The sequence below is a fragment of the Chenopodium album genome, chromosome 5, assembly GCF_948465745.1.
Source record: "Chenopodium album chromosome 5, dcCheAlbu1.1, whole genome shotgun sequence".
NCBI classification, from domain to species: Eukaryota; Viridiplantae; Streptophyta; class Magnoliopsida; order Caryophyllales; family Amaranthaceae; genus Chenopodium; species Chenopodium album.
This window is the reverse complement of record NC_137838.1, coordinates 45,531,028-45,556,139: the sequence shown is the minus strand read 5'-3', so window position 1 is coordinate 45,556,139 and position 25,112 is coordinate 45,531,028. Positions and strand designations below refer to the sequence as shown.

The 25,112-nt window shown below is 36.5% G+C and overlaps 1 non-coding gene across 1 annotated transcript; it reads right to left on the bottom strand.

Moving 5' to 3' along the window:
* Window positions 1-5,335: 5,335 nt before the first annotated feature.
* LOC145633397 (small nucleolar RNA R71) lies at window positions 5,336-5,441 on the bottom strand. Its single transcript, XR_014112725.1, has one exon. It is a non-coding gene; the product is annotated as a small nucleolar RNA R71 (small nucleolar RNA).
* Between the last annotated feature and the right edge of the window lie 19,671 nt (window positions 5,442-25,112).

Genomic DNA, 25,112 nt, shown 5'->3' with positions numbered 1-25,112 from the left:
CTTAAAGCCTTTCCTCTTCTTGCCTGAGAATTTGAACGGCTTCCCCTTTTTATTCATGAGCATATCATGCTTCCCCTCATCCTTGAGAGTTTGCTCTGCTTGCTTCAACATACCATGAAGCTTGGTGAGGGTTTTCTCTATGTTGTGCATGTTATAGTTCATCTTGAATTGATCATAGCCTTTGTGCAGCGAGTGGAGAATGATGTCAATTGCCATCTCGGTTGAATAACCCGCAACAAGCCTTCCCATGTTCTCAAACAATCCTATCATTTTGAGTAAATGTAGGCTGACTGGCTCTCCTTTCTTGAGCTTGCTCTCAAGGATCTGCCTGTGGGTTTCAAACCTTTCAGTTCGGGCCTACTCTTGAAACATATTCTGTAGTTCAGAAATGATCTCAAAAGTTGTCTCCTTCTCAAAGAAAGTCTTTTGAAGCTCAGGAGACATTGTGGCCAACATGATGCATTTGACATCTCGATTGGCACTTTGCCATCGATTTAGGGCAGCCTGAGTCACCTCCTCATTGGGAGCCTCGGGCATTTCCTCATCAAGGACATATTCCTTTTGCTCTTGCATGAGAACAATTCGCAAATTCCTTTGCCAATCAAGAAAATTTAGCCCACTCAACTTCTCCTTGTCGAGAATTGAGCGTAACAAGAATTGGTTGTTTGAGTTATTTGAAGACATGATTCTACAATTGAAAGAATCTGAAATGAAAAACCATTCATGATATTTAAATAAGATTGAATTCATGCAGTTTTAATCAAACTTATTTAAAACGTCTTATTCACACATTTTAAGTTGTCCCTAATTTGGTGAGAATAAGTCTATTCCAAGATCCGAAGAAACAAAGAGTGGTTAAGCATGTTTTGGCTTGTCTTAACACTCAATCTCCTAAGGTAAGCAACGCTTTGCTAATGGCTCCAAGCCACTATTGGTTGAATAAATTGTCGCATCCAATGCTCTCTCAACAATTTATTCACTTTGCCACGACATGTTAGGAATCCATCACTCATATCGTTGAGTACAACCAAAACCAACTTGCATACCCGGTATGTCTTACGCTCCTAGGAGAGGTAGTGATGCCTCGCTTTGGCGTAGCCCACCACTACCCTCGTTCGATTGGTAAGTGTTGTTTTGGAATGGCAAGTTTTACTCAATATTTAGGGACCTAGGGTTTCTATTTTGGTTGATTTAAGTGAACTTAATTAATCATCACAACATTTGAAATCCTAAACATGCATCTAACATATAATTCATATACATAAACATATGTATAGGACCTAGGATTTCTATGTTGGTTGATTTAAGTGAACTTAATTAATCATCACAACATTCGAAATCCTAAACATGCATATATATATATATATATATATATATATATATATATATATATATATATATATATATATATATATATATATATATACATATATATATATATATATATATACATATATATATATATATATATATACATATATATATATATATCGAAAAACATAAATATAGATGCATTTGGCAACTAGCATGACCCCTTGAGATCTTAAAATCTTCAATAGGTCTTCATTTGCAACTTCATGGCTACGTCTTCCAAGAACCTCCATCTTCAAGACTTGACCATAATTAAATGCAACTACTAGTATCTACGATTAGGACTAATCTAAATATTAAGGTACAAAAATACTCAACAGTACGCAGACCATATTTAGATTTACAAAAATACATCACGAATCGCAGTCCGTATTTTCTATCCTAATCGGACCCCACTAGTTGCCATTTCATAAAACCTGTGAGATAATATACATTCCATTCATCCATTCACTATTTGTGAATGGCCCATGCATTTTACAACGATAAACAAGTAACAATGCATAAACACGCGTGTACTAGTAACTAATCTAGGTGGTTAATCCAATGAACACGCCTAATTAAAACTAGTCAAAGTTGTTTTAATCGGTTATGTAAATAAGCGCAATTAACATTTGAAGCTCCCATTAATTTCCGCATCTAACTTAATTGATCCAATTAATTAAGCCGGTAAAACCCAAAATTTGTCAAAATAAATTTTGCCAATGCCGCTCAAAACCGAGGCCTAGCCTCCAATATGTATTTAAATAATTAAAAACAAATTAGATTAATAAAATAATTAAAACGACAATTAAGCAAAATTTACGTAGTCCAAAATGTCTAAGTGCCTAGCACTAAGACATAGAGTGCTCACATTCCGCACAATCGTTTGATGCTCAATGAACGTGGGAGTGGGCCCGATGTCGCTAAGCGTTACACCGCTCACATCAGCGAACTTTCACACATCAATAACGTGGCCCTAAATGGCCATGTTATACGAACTCATTGCACTACATTGCTTCCCAAGCAACGTCTACGCATATCCCTTATTACACGACGCATGAACCAAGTCCCAAGCGAGGCAAGCAAGGAAGCACGCACAGCACCATGCTGCTGCTGCGCCGTGCTGCTGCTTGGTGCTTGCTAGCGCGCCATGCTGCTGGCAGAAAGCAGCAGCCACGCATAGGCTTGCGCGCAAGCACGAGCACCATCCTTGGCAGCCACATGTGGGCTGCTATGCAGCCTGGCTAGCCAAGTGATGTTCTTTCCTCGTTTTGCGTGCCATAGCCTCGGGATTTTGATCCCAGTTTTGCGTGACATAATTATTAATTCTAAATCAATATTAGAACTAATTCATTTGAGAAAAATTAAAAAAAATTTAAACAAGTCTAACTTAAATAAAATTTTCAAAGTGCATGTAACCAAAATTATTCCCAAGAACCATTCTTTAATTAAATTGGTTTAACTTGGTGCAACAAAAATAAGAGGGCAATTACTGACTATTAATTTAATTAATTTAAATTAATCTTGAGTTTTTGACAAAATAAGAGGGAGTTGGAAAAATGAACATAAGTTCAATAAAGATTCCAACTTTAATACTTGTGAATCCTTGAAAAAATTATATCTTCCAATATGGAGATGAACAATTTTCTATCACAAAGATTCAAACTTTATGATTCCAATCAACTAAAAAATTATTATATCAACAAAATTTAACAAAAATTAAAGGAATTTAGTAATATAAAGTTTCAATCACTTAACATAATTAAAGATTGAATCTTTAATACTTGGAAGCCTCAAAGAACAATAGTTTCACACTTAATGCAATTAGTTTGCAATTATGTGAAAAATAAAACCAAGCTTTCAAGCACAAATTACTACCAAGTAATCATGCCTAAAGAGGTTTAAAATTGAATATAAATATGTATTGAACCAATTACATAACCACCATAATATGCAATTAATTTTCAAGGTTAGAAAGCCTTAAAATTTTTCGTAAAAACGAAAAAACCCTCGAAAATTGCATTTTTGGTCGTTTTTTTCCTAAAAAATGTTATCTGGAAGGATAAAAACCATTTCCATAACACATTTTCCACCCAAAATTCACTATTTTTAGGTCGAAATCTGGGTTTGGGGCAGAAGATAGCTTAAATACGAGGTTAAAATAAATAAAACGAGCTGCTAATCTAATTAGCACTTCAAGACCAGAAAATTAAGCCATAAAAAACACCTTGAAAAAATATTATGGTTTTAAAAATAAATGAGCGTGGCTCCGATACCGCTGTTGGGGTTTGGTAAGTCCAACTTACCGCGGAAACAACCCCGACCCAAAGAACCACTCGCAATTAATAAAACCATAAAGCATAACAAATAAACACAAAAGGATAAAATCGGAATTTACCTTTAACGCGTGCTTCCCCCTCAAAGTCGGGCTCTTACTTGAAAGCTTTAAGCTCCGAAAATACGCGAGCCTCCAACGAAAGTCCACCCGCAAAAACTACTAGCGACTTTTAGGTCCGTTACCTCGAGGTTAGCGAGGTCCGGCCAAAACCCGAGTATTATGTGAGTTTAAGAGTTTTTGCTAATGCAATGCTCTATTGAACTCCTACTCAAGCACTCTTCCCAAAAACCCAAGATGGGTATTTATAGGCAAGAGAGAGAGTGGGAATTTCTATCCCATCAATGTGGGAGTCATGAAATTCCACAATTTATTTTAAAGATAAATTAAAACAAATAAGAAAACTAATAATAAATCTACAAGTGTCACTATTATATGCAAAGGCAAGTGAGGACCACTTGGAGAGTAGGGGACCATACTTGCTCCCCACTCCATTCTCTCCTTGTGACACATGTCCCTCACCTTTTTCCCCTCCCTTTATTTGCTTCCCCTATTACACACGGCCCACCACCCGCACCAAGGTGATGCAAGCTGCTGCTGCTCGCAGCTAGCAAGCCGGGCACGCTCGTGCTGGTTGCTGCTGCTTGCGGCCAGCAAGCCACGCACACCTTGTGCGGACTGCTGCTTGCACTTGCGGTCGTGGCCTCCTAGCGTTGGTGCGCTAGCATGCCCTAGCCACCCTTTAGCTTGGTACGCATGCTAGCCACCAATGCTTAGCACATAATGCCCCTAGCACTCGCACGCTCGGGGCATTCCGATGCTAGGGGTATTTTGGGAAATATTGTCAATTTATTATTATTTGCGCGTCTCGTCATTAACTATTTTTTACTCAAATTCCGACGCTCGGTTTCGACGCTCTAAGCTCGAATTTTTGACGTCGTAATATTTAATACTCGGGCGACGAATTGATTTCTTCCAAATTAATTCGTCGAGTCTGTTCGTTTACTGCAAAGGGTGTGATCCGAAGGGTTTAGTCAAGATTAAGCCGTAATATTAATTATGCATTAATATAACTGATCGGAAGCGGCCTCCACCTAGACATTCCGATCACTTGACCTTACATAATATATTAGCTTTTTAATAATTCTAAACCCACTAACGGAATAGTACACTTGTTCGAAGGACACCATTCCTTTCATGCTAGACGATCTTTGAGCTCTAGCATTTCAAGTGAAGAAGAAACACAACTAGAGGAACAAGCAAGAATGGGAAAGAATTTGAGAGTGGCATTGAAAGAATTAGGGATTTCCGGTGTATATAGATTTGAGAGTGGGATTGCTCCACCTACATTACCGGCAAATGATTTTGAAATTAGGCCGGCAATGATCACTTTAAGAGAGATGCAACAATTTAGTGGGGCTAATAAAGAGAGTTCGCTAAATCATCTCAAGGAGTTCGAAAAATATTGCAATACTATCAAAGTGAACGGAGTTTCCCAAGAATTCATCCGCCTCAAGGTCTTTCCCTTTTCTCTCATAGGGCGTGCTTTGGAATGGCTAGACAAGGAGGTTAAGCCGAATTCTCTAAGGGAATGGGACGAGGTTACCAAGGAATTTCTATCTCGTTTCTATCCACAAAAGAAAACGGCGGAGGCTGAAGCTTTGATTCAAGGTTTCAAACAAAAGCCAAGTGAGAACCTCTATGAAGCGTGGGAGAGATATAAAGAGTACCAAAGGGAGTGTCCTCACCACGGAATTCCAACCTATCAAATTATTCAAATTTTCTATAGAGGCATAAGTCCCCAAGGCAAGTCATGCCTTGATGAGGGAGCCGGAGGTCCCATCATGAATAGGACGGAAGAAGAAGTAGTAGACATCATTGAGGATGTTGTGAGGTACTATAGAGATTGGCAAGATGGTGAGAGGGATTCAACTAGCAAGATTATCTCTTTGGTGTACTTGATTGATCATCTAAATGCAATCAACAATCTCTCCTCACAAATGAAGAACTTGGGGAAGGAAGTGATTGCAATCAAGGAAAAATTGGAGAGTTCTTCTTCACAAGCTCCAAATCTTCCCTCCCAATTTAAGGGGAGAAGTACTCCTTCGAACTCTCATCCCCCTCCTTCTTCTAGTAACATGCCTAGTGGTTGTTTGTTCTGGATGTGTGTGGTTCATATGATCACGATGCTTGTAATTGCCCTCATGCTTTTTCGGATAGTAATGATGAGTTTGAGAACAATGAGAGTGAACATGTGAACTATGTGTCAAATAATAATAATTTGCAAAGGTTTGATAATTAAAGGGGTCAATGGAATAGGAATTACCAAACCAAGGTAATTTTGACAACTATAACCAAGGTGGTGGTTATAGGAACCAAGGTTCTCGAAGTAACTATAACAATCAAGGTTATAGTAGGTAAAATCAAAACCAAAATTATGGTAATCAAAACCAAGATTATGGAAATTATAATCAAGGTAGTGGTAACCATAATTGGTTATAGGAACCAAGGTTCTCGAAGTAACTATAACAATCAAGGTTATAGTAGCTAAAATCAAAACAAAAATTATGGTAATCAAAACCAAGGTTATGGAAATTATAATCAAGGTAGTGGTAACCATAATCAAGGTTATGGTCAAAATCAAAATACGGGTAATTGGAACAAACAAGGTAGGGGCAATTTTCAAAATAATGCTCAAAGAGGCCCTCCACCCTGTTGACACCTAAAAATGTACAATTTGGAGACTCCACTGGGGAGGATTCATGGTTATTTATCGATTTGAGTAATCGGTATTTAATTGAGATGAGTGGATGAGACTTGGAAGATTATTGATTGTATTCTTGTGATTTAATTGGCATTGTCACATTTGCATATGCATTTTAGCTTACCTATTTTTCCGCAATAGTACGTGTTCTACGTATGTGGCTAGCCCGGGGGATTTATGCTCTATTAACCCAAAAACGCTCATGGCAATAAGGGTTCATTCGAGTTTTTAAATCCACCCAAAACATTGAATCGAGTTCGATTTTATCACGAACTCGCGGAGCCGCCCGTTGGCATACACCCTCAAGGGAGGCTGCCTTGCTAACGCGTCCAAACTCTTAATCATGGTACCCTTTGACACCCAAAAGCTTTACCATAGTGGAACATAGATCTTGACTTTAGGTTGCTAACTTCATTGCATCATGCTTGACGATGTGCTTATATGTACATTTTTTTATTGAATTTTTTTAAATTAATTTTTTTCTCTTATCAAACCCTTTTTATTTTTTTTTTAGAGTCGAGTCATAGATTTTTTTTTTTTTAAAAAAAAAAAAAAAAATCAAGTCAACCCGGATTTTTATTCTCGTATCCTGCACAAGAGTCAACTTGTTTTGGTCATAGCCGGAGTTTTAGAAAGAGTTACGAGTCGTTCCAACTACGGATCTGTAGCCCCAAGATTTATCTTTCATTTGGAGTTAGTTTCGTCCCAATAAGAGTCACAAATCAAAAGTTATAACCAATATACTATAGCTTATCCAGTTTAGGTGTCTTTTTAGCGTCAACTTTCTTTTTTAAAAAAAAAAAATTATCTTTTCGTGTCGGGATAGTTGTAGCCAAGTCCTGTAATCCGTGTCAACTCTTATAACATAGGAATTATAGATTTTTTTATTATTTAATTTTTTTTACCCATGAGTTCTAACTCTTCAAGAATTCTAGTCCTCTTCCTAGTTTCTCGTGATCGATTTTTGTGCTAACCTTAACATGTGTTCTTTGTCTTTGATTGTGGTTGATCTTATTCATGACTAACGATTTCCAATGGACTGTTTTCACCTATTAAATAGCATAAACATTAAAATTTGACAAAATTAATCAAGTTAGTTTGTCTTTTAGTCTTCCGTGGTATTTGGTCATTGTGTCCTTTGTTTTTCACAACGTCCTCATGTCTAGCCATGTGATCATACCACGAGTCTTAATAAACTCACCAAATCACACATGTTGAGTCGTTTCACACACTTTATATTCGAGTAATGCACTATATTGTTTACAATCCTATATTTGGACCACACATGCGTCGTTTTTCGACGTAATAGGAATGAGTGGAGTTTTTCCCATCAGTTTTCAAAATTATTTCATACGCACTTCCTTTCCAATTCGGGTATTGAGTGAATGCATTAAGTGAGTTCATCCTTACACAGTACTTGAGTCAAAAATCACTAGGCAATAGTTGGAAGAATAAGGGGAACGTCACTCCTTCCTTATTTCCTTCCAATCAAAGCATCAACAACAATAAACTTTTTTCCTCACCAAGTGGCAAGAAGTAACTCATAAAAAGCCACAAAGACAAAGCACGATACAAGCTTCTCACAAGATTTCCTATTTTCTTCTTCTTTTGTTTCAAACCCTTCCCCTAAAAAAGTCTAGCATAGGTTCTCCTTATCCATGTGTTTTTGTGTCACATTTCTTACCTTCTTCATAAATGAGCATCTCTTTATTACATTCAATCATGTGATTAGCAAAAAAATCAAAACACAATTGCCAAACTAAACACAAGGTACACCAATGATTTGAGAAACCTTTCCAACCCTGTCAATCCCCATTAAACATTCAAGCACACATTCAATTTCTTCATCAACCACTTTAAGCCTCGTCTAATGTTTGGCCTTCATTTCTTCAACCCACATTCACCTAGCCCTGGGATGGGAAAGTGTGTAATTTGTGTAACATTCAAAAAGCAATTAAAAAAAAAAGGCAGCAAAGCAACAATAAAACAATGTCTAAGGGCAAGTGTTCCAATGTCTTTGATATGAAAACGTCTCAAATTGCGTCTCTCATCGAGTGCTTGGTGCCGTGCCTGAGAAACATGAATGCTATGTGAGTGATGGACCGCATGATCCGATATTGCCAACATTGATTTAAAAAAATGAAAAAAAAATTGAATTCAAATAAGAAAAATACTACCTCCAGTCCAAATTACTCGCAACTTTAGAATATTTAATATCTCACAAATAATACCCAAAAGTTGCGAGTATATGAAAAATAAAACTTGCAAAGTCCGAATTTTTTAAAAATACAATTGCATATCTTGAGGGATTCTCTCGGGTCATGAGCCTTTTACCCCTTTCTTCCCTTAACCATCAGCTTAACCACTATAACCCTTGAAAGACCTTTTTGTGGTGTACACACACTTGTGCAAAGTTTGGTTAGAGCTATGTTTGGCCTGATTCCTAACGGATACGTAGGCAACCTCATATCGAGGTGGGGCCACATTCATATTCACATTCATACTCATATCCATGCATAATCGACTCAAAGAATATCCAATTCTTACCCCTATCTATCTAGAGCTAGACTTGGGGGCTTGAACACACATCATTTAGCCTACCCAGCCTAAAGAGTCATCATCTTTGACTGTTCTCACATCACCATAAACCTTGCAGCCAGCCTTAGTATCACATTCACACACTTCACTCACACATCCATATCCATATTGATCATATTTCCCTTTAAGAACCCTTTATCATGAAATCTTGTTTCAATACTGTGCATGTTTCATCATCTTTATTGACAACATTCATTAGAAGAAACATTGTGTAGACACCCATTTGTATCTCCCCAAAACCAAACCCGGTGATGAGTACCTTTCGCGTCGAATCATAATCGAATGAAGTGAAAGTGTGGAAAGTCTAGTGTTGCGGAAAGTTTTATTTTCTCTTTTCTTTTCCCTGTTTTTGAAAACTTCATTTTTAAGAAAACAGCCAATCTATTTTGGTTGGTCCATGATATGGGTCAAATAGTAGTGTAGTTGGATAGGGCTTGCAAAGAACTTTCCAACGATATATTATAAGCCCAATTCCGATGAATATTGAGGAAGTTATTGCCAATTTACTAAACTGGGCCCGGTTTGAGCTTTATATGCGGCCCAATGATCTAGGGGAGGGCCTAATATGATTCATCATTCCTAATGCAATTAGGAATGGTTTTAGTCTTATAGATTCTTCTAGAAGGTTCTTTTCATTCCTAATTCAATTAGCATTGATAAATTGACTTTTATAACTGGTCTAAACAAGCTCCAATATACAACAAAATGAAATCCCGAAAGTTTAGGCCAACCCGAAATTATCATCATGCCGACATGGTCAATTTAGGAATTGATTTCGATCTTGACATCCTTCTCCACAACCTCCATTTGAATGAGTTTGTTAAAACTTCTCCTAGAACATATTTGGAGCCCACTATTGAGTTTTTCTCTACATTTGAATACCATAGAGTGGGGGATACAAATTTTCTCATCTCTTTCCAATTGTTCAATGTCAAACATACATTAACTCTCTACGAATTCAATGAAGCCCTTGGGTTCAATCCTCATGCCGATATTTTAGAGCCAATCCTTTCCAACTCGGCTCCTTATAATGAGGTTGCTTGGTGGAGAACCATTGCTAATAAGAGAATGTTTGACTCCAAGAGTTCGCTTGCTAGTGAAATTATTCACCCAGCCCTTAAGATTCTTCATAGGGTTCTTGGTTATGCCATTTTTAACAAGAAAGACCTTGGGAAACTTTCAAGGGAAGAGATTATGGTTCTTTGGATGGCCACCAAGTCAGATTTTAGCCCTAGGGTGAATTTGGGTACATTTTTATGGAGTGTTGCAGGGCGATAATTAGTGGGGTCAAAACCGAAGAAATTCATTATGGAGGAATGGTTACGAGGTTAGTTACTCATTTCAAACAAGACGGATTCTTGAGGTCTTGCACTCCGGTTGGAGTGACCTCTGAATCTTCTATAAAGCAAGAATTTACTCCCAAATATCTCTAGAGTAAGGGCAAAGAAAGAACAGGTGAGACACAAACTCACTGCTATTTCTATAAAAGAAATAGGCAGGATCGCAGTTAATATTCCATTACAATAATCTATCTTTAGTAACCAGCCTGTTCATCAAAGTTAGCCAAGCAATTAAAATGCTCTTAGGGTAAGAAAAATTGTTACACATGATCCTTTTCCAGCTTACCTTAGCAGCCTGAGGTCTAACCTGAGCATAGATCTTAGAAATACACACCTTACCAGCATGCATAACAGTAGACCAACCACCAATTTATCAATAATGTCCTTGTAACTCAAAATTTTCATAGGACCCATGTGCATTTGTTAGGAATAGGAGTAAACCACAAATCTTTGTTATGGAAGTAGTACATTTGAACCCATTTAACCCATAAATTAACAGATTTATGAGCCAAATCCCAAATAATCTTGCAGATAGCAACCTTATTCCAATCACTGAGTAAAGTGATATTCCAACCTCCATAAACTTTAGGGAGAGCCATTTAAGCCCAGAAAACAGGAGCTTTCTTAGAGAAAGCACTTTTATCTGTCCAAAGGAACACCCTAAACCTAGATTATTCAATTTCTCTTAGAATCGTCTTTGGTAAAATAAAGATCTGAGCCCAATAAGCCTGGATACCGAAGAGGACACTTTTAATAAGCTGAAGCCTACCAGCATAGAATAAATGTCTTGTAGTCCAGTTCTCAATTCTAGCGGTAACCTTCTCAATCAAGGGCCTACATTGAGCAATGGTCATTTTCTTTGAGGATAAAGGAACACCAAGATACTTAAAAGGAAGACTACCTCTGCTCATACCAAAAATATTCTGCAAGTTACCCATTTCATTCTAAGAAACTCCACCAAAAATAAACCTCACTTTTACTGAGATTAGCAGAAAGACCATAAGCACTACAGAATTTCTAAAAAGCACCCAAGATAAGTTGGACATATATAGTCTCAGCTCTAGCAAATAACAAGTGATCATCTACAAACATCATATGGGTGATTCCTAATTTTTTACATATAGGATGAAAGTTAAAATTGATTCAAAAAGCTTTGTTTGAATGTGTTTAACTTTCATTTGATTCAAAAATCTTTGTTTAAATGTGTTTGACTTTCATTTGATTCAAAAAGATTTATTTGAATCTCATTTGATTTAAAAAGCTTTGTTTGAATGTGTTTGACTATCATTTGATTCAAAAAGATTTGTTTGAATGTGTTTTACTTTCCTTTAATTCAAAAACATTTGTTTGAATGTATTTGACTTTCATATGATTCAACTAGCTTTGTTGAATGCTTTTTACTTTCATTCGATTCAAAAAACTTTTTTTGAATGTGTTTAACTTTCATTTGATTCAAAAAGCTCTGTTTGAATGTGTTTGACTTTCATTTGATTAAATTATCTTTGTTAAATGCATTTGACTTTCATTTGATTCAGAAATCTTTGTTCAAATTTGTTTAACTTTCATTTGATTCAAAAATCTTAGTTTGAATGTGTTTGACATTCATTTGATTCAATTAGCTTCATTGAATGCATTTGACTTTCATTAGACTCAAAAAGCGTTGTTTGAATGTGTTTGACTTTTATTTGATTAAATTAGCTTCGTTGAATGCTTTTGACTTTCATTTGATTCAAAAAGCTTTGTTTTAATGTGTTTGACTTTTTTTTATTCAAAAAGCTTTGTTTGAATCTATTTGACTTTCTTTTGATTCAAAAAGCTTTGTTTGAATATATTTTACTTTCATTTTATTAAAAAATTTTGCTTGAATGTGTTTGACTTTCATTTGATTCCAAAAGCTTTGTTTGAATGTGTTTGACTTTCATTTGATTCAAAAAGCTTTGTTTGAATGCATTTGACTTTCATTTGATTCAAAAAACTTTGTTTGAATGTGTTTGACTTTCATTTAATTCAAGAAGCTTTGTTTGAATGTGTTTGACTTTCATTGATTCAAAAAGCTTGGTTTGAATGTGTTTGACTTTCATTTTATTTAATTAGCTTCGTTGAATGCATTTGACTTTCCTTATATTCAAAAAGCTTTGTTTTAATGTGTTTACTTTCATTTGATTTAAAAAGCTTTGTGTGAATGTGTTTGACTTAAATTTGATTCAAAAAGGTTTGTTTGAATGAGTTTGACTTTTATTTTATTCAATTAGTTTCGTTGAATGCATTTAACATTCATTCTATTCAAAAAGCATTGTCTGAATGTGTTTTACTTTAATTTGATTCAAAAATCTTTGTTTGAATGTGTTTGACTTTCATTTGATTTAAAAAGCTTTGTTTGGATGTGTTTATTTTTCATTTGATTCAATTAGCTTCTTTAAATGCATTTGACTTTCATTCGAATAAAAGAGCTTTGTTTGAATGTGTTTGACTTTCATTTGATTCAAAAAGATTTGTTTCAATGTGTTTGACCTTGATAAGATTCAATTAGCTTCGTTGAATGCTTTTGAATTTCATTCGATTTAAAAAGCTTTGTTTGAATGTGTTTACTCTCATTTGATTTAAAAAACTTTGTTTGAATGTGTTGGACTTTCATTTGATTCAAAAAGCTTTGTTTCAATGTGTTTGACTTACATTTGAAAAAAAAAAATTTGTTTAAGTGTGTTTGACTATCATATGACTCAATCAGCTTCGTTGAATGATTTTGACTTTCATTCAATACAAAAAGCTTTGTTTGAATGTATTTGACTTTCATTTTATTTAACTAGCTTCGTTAAATGCAGTTGACTTTCATTCGATTCAAAAAGCTTTGTTTGAATGTGTTTGAGTTTCATTTTATTCAAAAAGATTTGTTTGAATATGTTTGACCTTGATATGATTCAATTAGCTTTGTTGAATGCATTTGACTTTCATTTGATTCAAAAAGCTTTGTTTGAATGTGTTTACTTTCATTTGATTTAAAAATCTTTTATTTGAATGTGTTGGACTTTTTATTTTATTTTTTTTATAAATAATGATTTTATTACCAAAGATAAAAGTTACAACTTACAAAAGCTAATTTATAACTAACACCAAACACCACAAGACCTGAAAACAACAGGCCAAACACCCACCAAAAACAGTTCCAGAAACCACCCTAGCCACCTTCGAGGGAGGGTTCTAGAGAGAGACTAGAGTAAACTAGACTCAGGCTCCCAGCCACCTTCTAGGAAGGGTTTTGGAAACCAGGACCAGACAAAACCAGAGCAAGGCAGAGAAGCAAGACAAGCAACCTGCAGACCAACAACAGGCAATCTGCAAACTGCAGAAACAAACACAAGCCTCCACCTAGACTCAGCTGCAAAAACAGCAGGACTAGACAACGGAGCCAGAACAACCAACACAAAAAGATTACAAACCTGAACTGTAAAGACAAATTGGACTCAAATCTGGCAGAATAGGCTAAAGACTAGAACATCACAAAAGAAGTAGTTTTCTATCAACATCATTGCATCTAATAGCTACTTTATACACAATATCCCTAAACACCAACTCTACAAGCTGACAGGTACCAGTAAACATCATACTGTTCCTTTGAAGCCAAATACTATGAATAGCTTCAGCAAAACACATCATATAAATTCTGCCTTTGCTGCTTGATCTTCTGGAGTTCTTGAGATGCCATTGTTGTTCAGCCTGGAAATCTTGAGCTGAGCTCTAAATCTTCAAAAAATCAAGGATGTGCTCCCAAATATCTCTACAGTAAGGGCAAGCAAAGAACGGGTGAGACACACACTCACTACTGCTCTAACTAAAAAGGCAAGCAGGATCACAATTAACATTCCATTTCAGCAATCTATCTTTAGTAACCAACCTGTTCATCAAAGTTATCCAAGTAATAAAAATGCTCTTAGGGGAAGCAAAATTATTACAGATGACCCTTTTCCAACTTACCTTTGCAGCCTGAGGTCTGATCTGAGCATAGATCTTAGAAATACACACCTTACCAACATGCATAACAGAAGACCAACCACCAATTTTATCAATAATGTCCCTGCAACCCAAAATTTTCTTTAAGACCCATGTGCATTTGCTAGGAATAGGAGTAGACCATAAATAATTGTTATGAATATAGTAAATATGAACCCATTTAACCCATAAATTATCAGTTTTATGAGCTAAATCCCAAAGAATCTTTCAAATAGCAGCCTTATTCCAATCACTGAGTAAAGTGATATTCCAACCTCCACAAACTTTAGGGAGTGTCATTTGAGCCCAGGAAATAGGAGCTTTCTTAAAGAAAGAACTTTTACCAGTCAAAGGAACACCCGAAACCTAGATTCAATTTCTCTAAGAATCTTCTTTGGTAGAATAAAGATCTAAGCCCAATAAGCCTGGATACCAAAGAGGAAACTTTTAATAAGCTGAAGTCTACCAGCATAAGACAAGTGTCTAGCAGTCTAGCTTTCAATTCTAGTAGTAACCCTCTCAATTAAGGGTCTACATTGAGCAATGGTCAGTTTCTTAGAAGATAAAGAGACACCAAGATACTTAAAGGGATGACTACCTTTGCTCATACCCAAAATATTCTGCAAGTTTTCCTTTTCATTCTCAGTAACTCCACCAAAATAAACCTCACTCCTACTAAGGTTAGCAGAAAGACCAAAAGCACTAGAGAATTTCTGAAAAGCACCCAAGAGAAACTGGATAGAAATAGTATCAGCTCTAGCAAACAACAAGAGATCATCAACAAACATCATATGACACTACTAGAATAAGCTCATTTACCGATGGGAAATACCGATGGCCAGTAAAAGCCATCGGTAAAAAAATAATTTACCGATGGTTTTTTCAAGCCATCGGTATTTTGAGAAATACCGATGGCATAACCATCGGTATAATTTTTCCGATGGCTTTCTTCCATCGGTAAATTATTTTTTTTTAAATAAAATGTTATATTTTTTTACCTATGGCTAAAAGCCATCGGTAAAAAATAAATACCGATGGCTTTTTTCCATCGGAATTTTACCGATGGCTTGTAGCCATCGGTATTTTACTAAAAAAAATTAAAAATAAATAATCCGGGCTTTTAACTCCTAAAACCCTAGCAGCCCACTTTTGTTTTCTATCTTCCTCACCCGCCTCCTCCTATCTCCTCTTCTCTCTCCTCTCTCCTTCTCATCCTCACGTTTCCCTCTTTCTTTTCCTATCTCCTTCTCCTCTCTTTCTCTCTCTCCTCTCATGTTTCTCCTCTACTTCTCTCTCCTAGCAGCGAAATAAGTGTGTTTTTGTAGAAAATAAATAAATAAGTTTGCAAATGAAGTTTTCGAAGTTTTCATGGTTGAATTTGACCATTAAAACCTAAATTCAAATGAAATAATTGAAGGTATGTTGATTTTCATTGATGTTTTGTGGGTTCATTTCGTGGGTTTTTTTAGCATTGATTATTGTGGTTGTATTTCGTTTTTTTTTTATTTTTTTGAGTTGATTTGTTTAAATTTCTAACATTTTTGTAGTATATTGATAAGTGACTTTTATGCCACTTTTTAGGGTGTTTATTGAGTCGTTTTTCGGCTTATTTTTCCAATAATTTAACCCTTTTTGTCCTTTATTTCTTTATTTACTTATTCTCGTCTTTTATCTTGTTTTTGAGTATTTAAGTAGTTTTTAATAGTTTTTAGCTTATTTTCTTAATTTATTTAATTTATCTTATTTTCTTTGTTTTTATTTTGATCTCCATGCTTTGGTTTTGTAGGAATTATGCGCCGAAAGAAAGAGGATATCAAGAAGCCAAGTTATCTGTTGTGCGCGGGGTGCTGTGCGGCTTATGCGCGGGCGCACATGTGCGGCTGTGCGGGCGCGCAGCCCTGTCAGAACCCGCACAGCCAGACTGAAGAAACAGAGCAAAACCAGAGAGTTTGCGCGACCCTATGCGCGACCGCTGTGCGGGCGCACATACCTTTGCGCGGGCGCGCATGACTTATGTGCGGGCGCACTTATTTTCCCCGTACCCACAAAGTTGCGGCCGCACACTACGATGAGAGGGCGCACACACCTGTGTGCGGGCGCACAGGACTCATGTGCGGGCGCGCACGACTGGGTTTACGATTTATTTGCGCCTTGTTATCCAAGTCTCTTTTTTTTGGGGGAGCCACATATATATAGACGGGACTCTTTGTAAAATGGGGGGGATCATTATTATGCTATTTTCTTAGTTAGTTTAGGAGAGCTTCTCTCTCTTAGGGTTAGATTAGGAGTTTCTCTCTCTAGTTTAGGAGTAGTTTAGAGAGAGAAAGCTTGGATTTTTCATGGAGTTTTTGGGATTTTGAAGAAGCAAATTTGTGGATTTTTCCTCTCATAAATTCAATGAGTCTTCCTAACTTTCTCTCACCTTTATTGCTTTCATTTATTATTGTTTTTGCTTATTTATTTGTTTATTTGAGTAGATTAATTAGTTTAGTGGTTGATTCTTGCTTTTATTATTATTTTACCTTGTTTTCCTTGTTTTTGTTCACCATGTTAGTTTAGGTTTTGTTCTAGGGAAATGGATGAAGGTCATGTTAATAAATTGAATGATTGATTGTGATTAGTGTGGAATTGTTTCTTGATTATTGTGTATGGATGATGCTTTTATGTATTAGAATCTTTCTAGCTAATTGATTCTATGCTTTTAATTGTGTTATCAATCGATTGTGCGAGAGTGAGTTGGTTGAGAGCCCTAAATTCTTTCATACCTTTGCTAGGCTAGTTGCACGAGAGTGAATTAGTTTAGTAGGATAATTAACATGCTTAATTGTGCGAGAGTGAGTTAAATGTGTTAATTGTTCCTAATCAAGGTCATTTTCATCTAATTGTATGATGTTATTGAATGTATTGATGTAATTGGATTCCACTTTCCCTAGTTTTAGTTATTTGCTCTTAGTAGTGTTAATTGAACCTCTCTTACCTCACAAGCTTTCCTAGTAGTCTAATTAGCATAGATTGATACACTTAGTCCTTTTGGGTTCGACCCTTTACTTACCCCTATACTCGTATTAGGGTAGTTTAGGTATTATAAATTGTTAATTTGATTAGGGTTAGTAGACTAACGACACTATCTAACCTCGATCATATATGTTCGTTTAATTTCGTATGTTCGTTTTTTACTTTAATTTTCGTTTATGTTTTATTTTTTGTTGATTTTTGTGGTTAATTTCAGGTTGATTTTTGTGTGTTGATTTTTTGTTTATTTTTTGTGGTATTTTCGAGTGGTGTTGACTGAAATTATGGTGGTGGTGGTAGGTGGTGGTGGGTTCTTGTGGTTTACGGTGGTGGAAATATGGTGGTGGTGGTGGTAGGTGGTGTTGGGTTGTGGTGGTGGTGGTGGTGGCCGGGTTGGAGTGGTTTACGATGGGTTGCGGTGGTGCTGGATGGGCGGGGATGTAGGCAGTAGAGCAGGGAGTAGGGGGCGGGGGGGTCGAGTGGGGTAGGGGTTTATTTTTTTTTTTTTAAATTTACTGATGGCCAAGGCCATCGGTAATCGGAAAATACCGATGGCTTTTGACCATCGGTAAAAAAACACCGATGGTTTTTGCCATCGGTATTTAAAAAAATTTCGATGGGTTGTTGCCATCGGTAAAGCCATTAGTAACAAGTTTACCGATGGCTTTTCCATCGGTGTTTTTGATTTTTCCGACGAGTAGCTATCCGATGGCCAAATACCGATGGCAGCCATCGGTAAATGGAATACCGATGGTTTTTTAGCCAATTACCGATGGATTTTGACCATCGGTATTCGGCTAATTCTAGTAGTGTGAGTAATTCTAATTTTTCACATCTAGGATGAAAAATTTAAATTCGGATCCTGAGTCATTTCAACCAAACACCTAGAGAGGTATTCCATGCACAAAGCAAAGAGAAAAGGGGACATAGGATCACCTTGCCTCAACCCTTTCTGAGCAGGGAAAGGTTTATAAGGAAATCCATTCACCAAATTAGAGTGAGAGACAGAAGAGACACAAGCCATAATCCAATTAACCACCATGCTAGGAGAACCAGTTTCTTCCAAAACAGTCTTCAAAAAGCTTCATTCCACTAAGTCATAGGCTTTCCTCGAATAAATCTTAAGCATACACCTAGGAGTGATAAACTTATGAGAATACCCTTTAATGAGCTTTGTATCAAGAAAAATGTTGTCCCCAATGTGTTTTCCAGGAATAAAGCCAGCTTGAGCCTCACTAACAACAAAACCAACAACCTGAGCTATTTTGTTAGTGAGAACCTTAGAAATAAGTTTATAAACCATAGTACAACAAGCTATGGGTCTAAACTCCTTGACATAAGAAAGTTGCTGAACTTTGGGAGCTAAAGTGACAGTAGTGCAGCTCCACTGCTTAGCAATAACACCAGACTTGAAAAACTCAGTGACAGCATCATAAATGTCATCAATCTCAGGGGCCTTGTCATTACCAATACTAGCCAAAGCAGAATCAATCTCAGCGTGAGCAACATCAACAGAAAGAATATCAATGGCATTTCTATCTAATTGTTTGAAGGAATTGTGTCTTCGATAAGTGCAATTACTAGATATATCAAGGATCACTATTATGGAGATAATAAGTTCGTTCTTTTAGGTCATCATTGTCTATTGCCAGACTATGATCAATGATCTTTGGGCTAGTCAAATAGTCCAAAGCCTACTAGAATGGATCCTATGAGGTCACACAACAAGGGTATTGGGTTAAGCAAGTTAGAGGCCCATTAATGGGCCTCATGAGCATTTAACTAATCATGAAATGGATTGGGCTAGCATAGTTAGATTGGAATTAGGTGTTGGGCTCTTGACGTGAACTCTTATTTAGAGATGAGATCTATAAATAAAATCCATGCCTAGGATTGCACGCAAGCAGTCATAATTCACACACAGTGTATTTTGACATCAAGGCAACCAATCCCAAAGACCCTAATTCCTCTCTCTATCTCACGGCTATCTCTTTCCTCCCCTCGTCCGTACGGCCGGCCACCCTTGGTGGCGCGTGTGGTGGTTCGTGGTGGTTCATGGTGGTTCGTTGCTCACTCTTCTCCGTAGAAGGTCAATTGAAGGGTTCAATTGCAACTAACTAGCATTAGTGGAGGTCTTAATCTGTGCCCGTGAACCAAATAGAGGAATCATGCTTGGGGTTCTTTATCTCCCATTGTTCTTGCTCGATCGCACGTGGAATCACGCTTCAAAGGTATGATTATATGTTCTTTATGTGTTATGCATTAGATCTTGGGATTAGGTACTGTATGAATATGATTCATTTTTATTTACGCTGCGTAGTACCTATAATCTCCTACAGTGGTATCAGTTAGCCGATTGCATTTACGCATATTGACTATAATTCTTTGATAGTCCACAATTTTAATTCAATTAGGAGGGAGAATAATTTAATTATGGGTCAATTAATATATTAAATGTGATTTAACTCTTGGAATTGATTAAATGTGTTTTAATAATGCTCAAAATAGCCACGAAGAGATCCGAATTTTGCCCTAGATTACTCGAAAGTTTTGACCCCCCCCCCCCCCCCAAACCCTAATTTTGAAAAATTCGAAACCCTAACCCTAATTTATGAATTTTGTGTTTTGGTTTTGATTTAATTCGTTAGTTATGTGTTTAAAGAATTTTATCTATTTGATTTCATGATAAATTATGAATTTTCATGATCAAATCATTTAATTTAAGTGTTAAATTAAATTGGGGATTAATTTCATGAAGAACCCTAATTTCAAGATTGAATGTGATTTAGTTTTGAAATTAATTGGACCACATTAAAATTAATTTAATTTTACAATCTATGTTTTGTTTTATTTAAATTAAAAATTTAAAAAAAAAAAAAAGGGTTTTAGCAGCGGCAACGGTGGCTGCCGCTGTAGGTGGTCCGGGGGGAGGGGCGGGGTGGGGCAGGAGGACGGGTCAGCAAAGGTAGCAATAGCAGCACCGTGCAAGGGTTGCGCGCCATTGCTGCTGCTGTGCACCGGTGTAGTGCAGCGTACACCTCACGGTGTACGCCCACCGTGGCTGGCTTCGGCTGACCACACCACTGTGGCTGTTGCACGGTTTTCAAAAAAAAAAATTGTTTTTAAAAAAATTTCAAGATAATTACAAAATTATTTTGGGATAAAATCAATTTTATTTTGGATAAATGTTGTTTATTATGGGATAAAATCAAATATTTCAAAAGTTGTTATGTTTGATATTATCCATATTTAAAGTTGTTATTTTGATAATTATCCATAATTAAAGTGGTTAATTTTGGATAAGATTTGTTAGGATATTCTGAGCATATTCCAAAATGATAATAATAGATTTAAATAATGTGATTATCCCATAATTAATATTGGATATAATTGATTTAAAATTTTGTGATTGGCTAGTAATTAGGATAGAAGATCCTAACATTGTTAGGATAATCTTTGAGGATAAATATGATTTATCTTTTAAGATTAAACTAAGATTTGATTCTATCACATGACTAATTTAAAATATATGAAATTTTATTGATGGTCATGAATAATATATGATATTATCTAATTGCATTAATTAAAATATGAGATATTTAGATGCCAAGTTTCCTTAATTATGATCATTCGATGTTGTAGCTTAGGAAAGCATGATGAGTTATTTATTATGTGGCACTTTATAATATATGATATTATTTACTGCTATATAATGACTAGTATGGCCCAGTAGATTGCTAAATACGATCTGCGCATCGTGATGTATTTTTGTAATTTAAGTACAGTGCTACGTACCGATAAAGTATTTTTGTAATTTTATTTCATTTTATTTAAGTAGTAGATAGAATATAGTAAAATTACAGGTTGCAGTTAATCCAAGAAGCCCATGAAGTGAAGGCCCAAAGGAGCAAGGTGGATAAGATCCATGAAGGTTCAAGAAATTAAAAAGAAATAATACTAAATAAAACAAATAAAATAACTAAACTAAAAACCAAAAAAAACAAAACTACAATAAAATAAAATAAAAGAAAAATGAAAAGGAAAAGAAACCCCAAAAACCCACCCAAAACCGTCAGACCCCTCTTCTTGTTCCCTTTCGAATTTGGCTGCTTTCATTCCATCATCAACCATCATCCAAACAACATCATCACCGTTCATCAACATTATCATCATCTAGCATCACCAAATTCTTAGCCTTTGGATTAATCGAAGGAATCGTGGTCGTCCGATTTTCATTAAAATCAAGTGAAAAGCTCGTGATTGACCCACATTTGCGCGCCCGCACAGAAGTCGCACACAGGTCGCGCAAAGCTACTACCTCAACTATGATTTTTGGACTCCAAATTGTGCGCTTTCTGACGGGGCTGCGCGGCCGCGAATTGGTTGCTCTGTGAGTTTGGGTGTTGGGCGAATTGCGGCTGCAATTGTTGTTGTTGTTTTGGTGGCTGATGGTGGTCTATTGGAGGTGAGTTCGGTGGTGTATTGGTTGTTGGATGAGGTGAATTGGTGTCAGTTAGTGCTCGGATTGGGTGGCTGAAGGTGGTGCGCGAAGGTAGCAGGGGATTGTGGTGGTTGATGTGTGAGTTTGTGGTTTAATTGGTGTTGCGGGGTGTTGGCTGTAGTAATTGTTGCGGGGTGGTTTTTGGTGGTAGATTGAAGGTGAGTGGAATTTTTGCGTTAAGGTGAGAAGAGGAGAGGGAAATTAGAGGATTGGTTGTTGCGGGGTGTTGGTGGTTTGGGTGGCTGCTGGAGTCGAATTGAAGGTGGTAATTGCTGGCGGTTTTGGTGGCGAAATGGGAGGTGTGGCTGGGTTGTTGTGAGGGAGCAGAGGGTTGGTTGCGCTGAGTTGAGTGAGGGAGCAGAGGGTTGGTTGCGCTGAGTTGAGTGAGGGAGACGAGGGCTGGTTGCGCGACTGTTGCTGTTGGTGTTGGTGTTGTTGGGGGAAAGCAGGGAGCAGGGCAGTAGGTTTAGTTGTGGTGTAGGATAGGGAGGAAGTGGCTGTGGTAGGTGGGTGCGTTTGATGGTGATTTTGGTGGTTGGAGGAAGTGGTGATGGGGGCAGCAGTGGTGGAGCTGTGGTTGTTGATGATGTGCGTGGTTGCGTGGCTGGTGGATATGGGCCAGCAGCAAGTGGCAATTTGGGGCAGCTTGCTTAGTTCAATTTTGTGCCTCGAACCTCGGACCTTGAACTCGAATATGACTTTGAAACTTGACCAAGAATCCGAAAACACCTACAACCAAAAACAAACACGAGGGTAGGATCGATAACAAAATAAAAATAAAATAAAGGTAAAATAAAGTAAAGTAAAATACTAAAACTAAAACAAATTAAATAAAATCAAAAGAAAATAAATAAAATAAAATAAAGAAAACAAACATGGAAATAAAATAAAATAAGAAAATGAGAGAAACTAGGAATTATTAACTAAAAATACGAAAATAAACTTAAAACTATTAAAAACTACTAAAATACTCAAAATAAAGATAAAAGATGAGAATAAGCAAATAAAAGAAATAAAGAACAAAATGGGCTAAATTATTGTAAAATAAGCCGGAAAGCGACTCAATAAACACCCTAAAATTGACATAAAAGTCACTTATCAAACTCCCCCAAACTAAACTTTTGCTCGTCCTCGAGCAAATTAACATGAAACACGGGAGAAGGAGAGTGATTTATTCAAGCAAATCTAAGACACTAAAGGAGACAAGAATGTACACTAACTCACTTTCGTAGGAATCACGGTCAATTTTAGCAACTAAAGACAAGCCCTTTAAACCCCTAGATCGCCCTAGAGGACGAGTGTGCTCTCGTGAGGGTGTCCTAAGAGTTTAACTCACAACTCTAAACAAAAACCAAGGCAAGGAAATAAAAAGAAAAGAAAAAGAAACATAAAATAAAGAAAGAAAACACAAAGTTCATAATTGGACAAGAGATAGGAACAAGCACCAATGAATGCAAACCTTTCTAAATAGACAAATGTATGCACGTTCCAAGATGTCAATGGTTGAATGAAACATAACATATGCTAAGCATAGAGAACTAATGGGGACACAATCCACCTTAGCCCAAACCAATCGGGCTGCGTTCTCTCCACTAGCTTCAAATCAACCTTTAAGCTAGTTTCTCATGATTCCACGAACGAACCGGAAAAATATAAAGAAATGAAAAACTTTGAGAAGGTAATCCCGACATCTCAACTATGCATACTCTCTCCATAGGTTTGAAGTCTATCTCCCTCCACCGTTCTTTGACCTAACCCCACTAAAGTCTAAGGGTCTTTTATTGGGTTGTAACGTAAGGCTAAGGGTTAAGGCGGGGTAGAAATTTGAAAATTTTGGTGATATTTTCTAAGTGAAGCAAAAGAGTGGCCTACTCTCAAAAACAAACTCAAGAAGTCACAAAATATCAAACAAAAATACCAATAATGCCATCTCCCCCAAGCTTATTCAACACTAACACAATATATACCAAAATCAAAAAACACTCCCCCCAAGCTTGAACGAAGCATTGTCCTCAATGCTTAAACTAGGGAAGAAAACGAAACCAAACAAAAAAAATTTTTTTAACTCTTATTTGATGTCCTTGCCCTTTTTTTTTTTTACTATGGACGGCTTATTCTTGAAACTTCATTTGATTTTCTTGAATTGCATCTTTCTTCTCAAACTTTTTTGCATTTTATTTTCAAGCTCAACTTTCAATACCGTACTTAAACCAATTCACAAAATGTCTTGTTCCATTTCAACACTCTCAAAACTCAAACCTCACATGCCAATGCTTTACTAACTAAAAGGGTTGGTAAACATAGGTCATTGGGTTTGTAACGCGATTTAAACAAGAGCGGGAAACATTAGGCTCAAATTGGTTAATAAGTAGGTCGATGCAAAATAGAAAACCAAATTTGTAACAAAATAAAAAGAAGATAAAGAAAAATGAGAAAAGGTGCCCTTTTCCTCCCCTAGAGTGGCTCGATCACGATCTTGGAAGCTAGAGGTCAAAACAAGTATTAAGTCATGCGTAGTCAAGGATCCTAAATAGCCGCTCAACAAGGTGATGAAGGCTAGAAAAAATGAAGCTCACAAGGGATTATAACCAAACAAATACCAACCAAGGGTTTCAAATCCACTATAGAGAGCAACTCCATCTTACCACATTCCCGTGAACTAAGGCTTCATGGACCCTTAAAAGTTCTTAACCCGACTACCTTAGCATATAGTATCCTAGAGTCAACCAATAACACTCTTAAACCGTGCATACATTTACCACTTAGGAAGAAAAGCATTCAAGGATTCAAGTCCCAAAACAAAATGTCCAAAATAAGAACAAACAAAACACATTTTGCCAAAATTTCCTTGAAAGTAAACAAAAATCTTTTTGGATTTTTCAAAATAAAAGAAAAGACATGGAAATGCATATACTCAAGTGCATGGCATAAATGAATCAACATCCCACCAAACATGATAGAATACCCTCCCCCAATCTTGAGTGAGACAATATACTCAAATATAAACAAAATAATCCATGGGAGGTGAAAAGAAAGAAATCAATCCAACAAACCAACACAAGTCCAACGAGTCAGCAACCATTAGAGAAAGAGCTAGGAAAGATAATACCGGATATCGGTGGGTGTAATTACCCGCAAATGAACCAATTTAACCTGTCAAAGCCGATTTCCTCTTGAATTGAATCTCGATTTCCATATGCTAGCAAAAATAGGCGTCAAACTTCC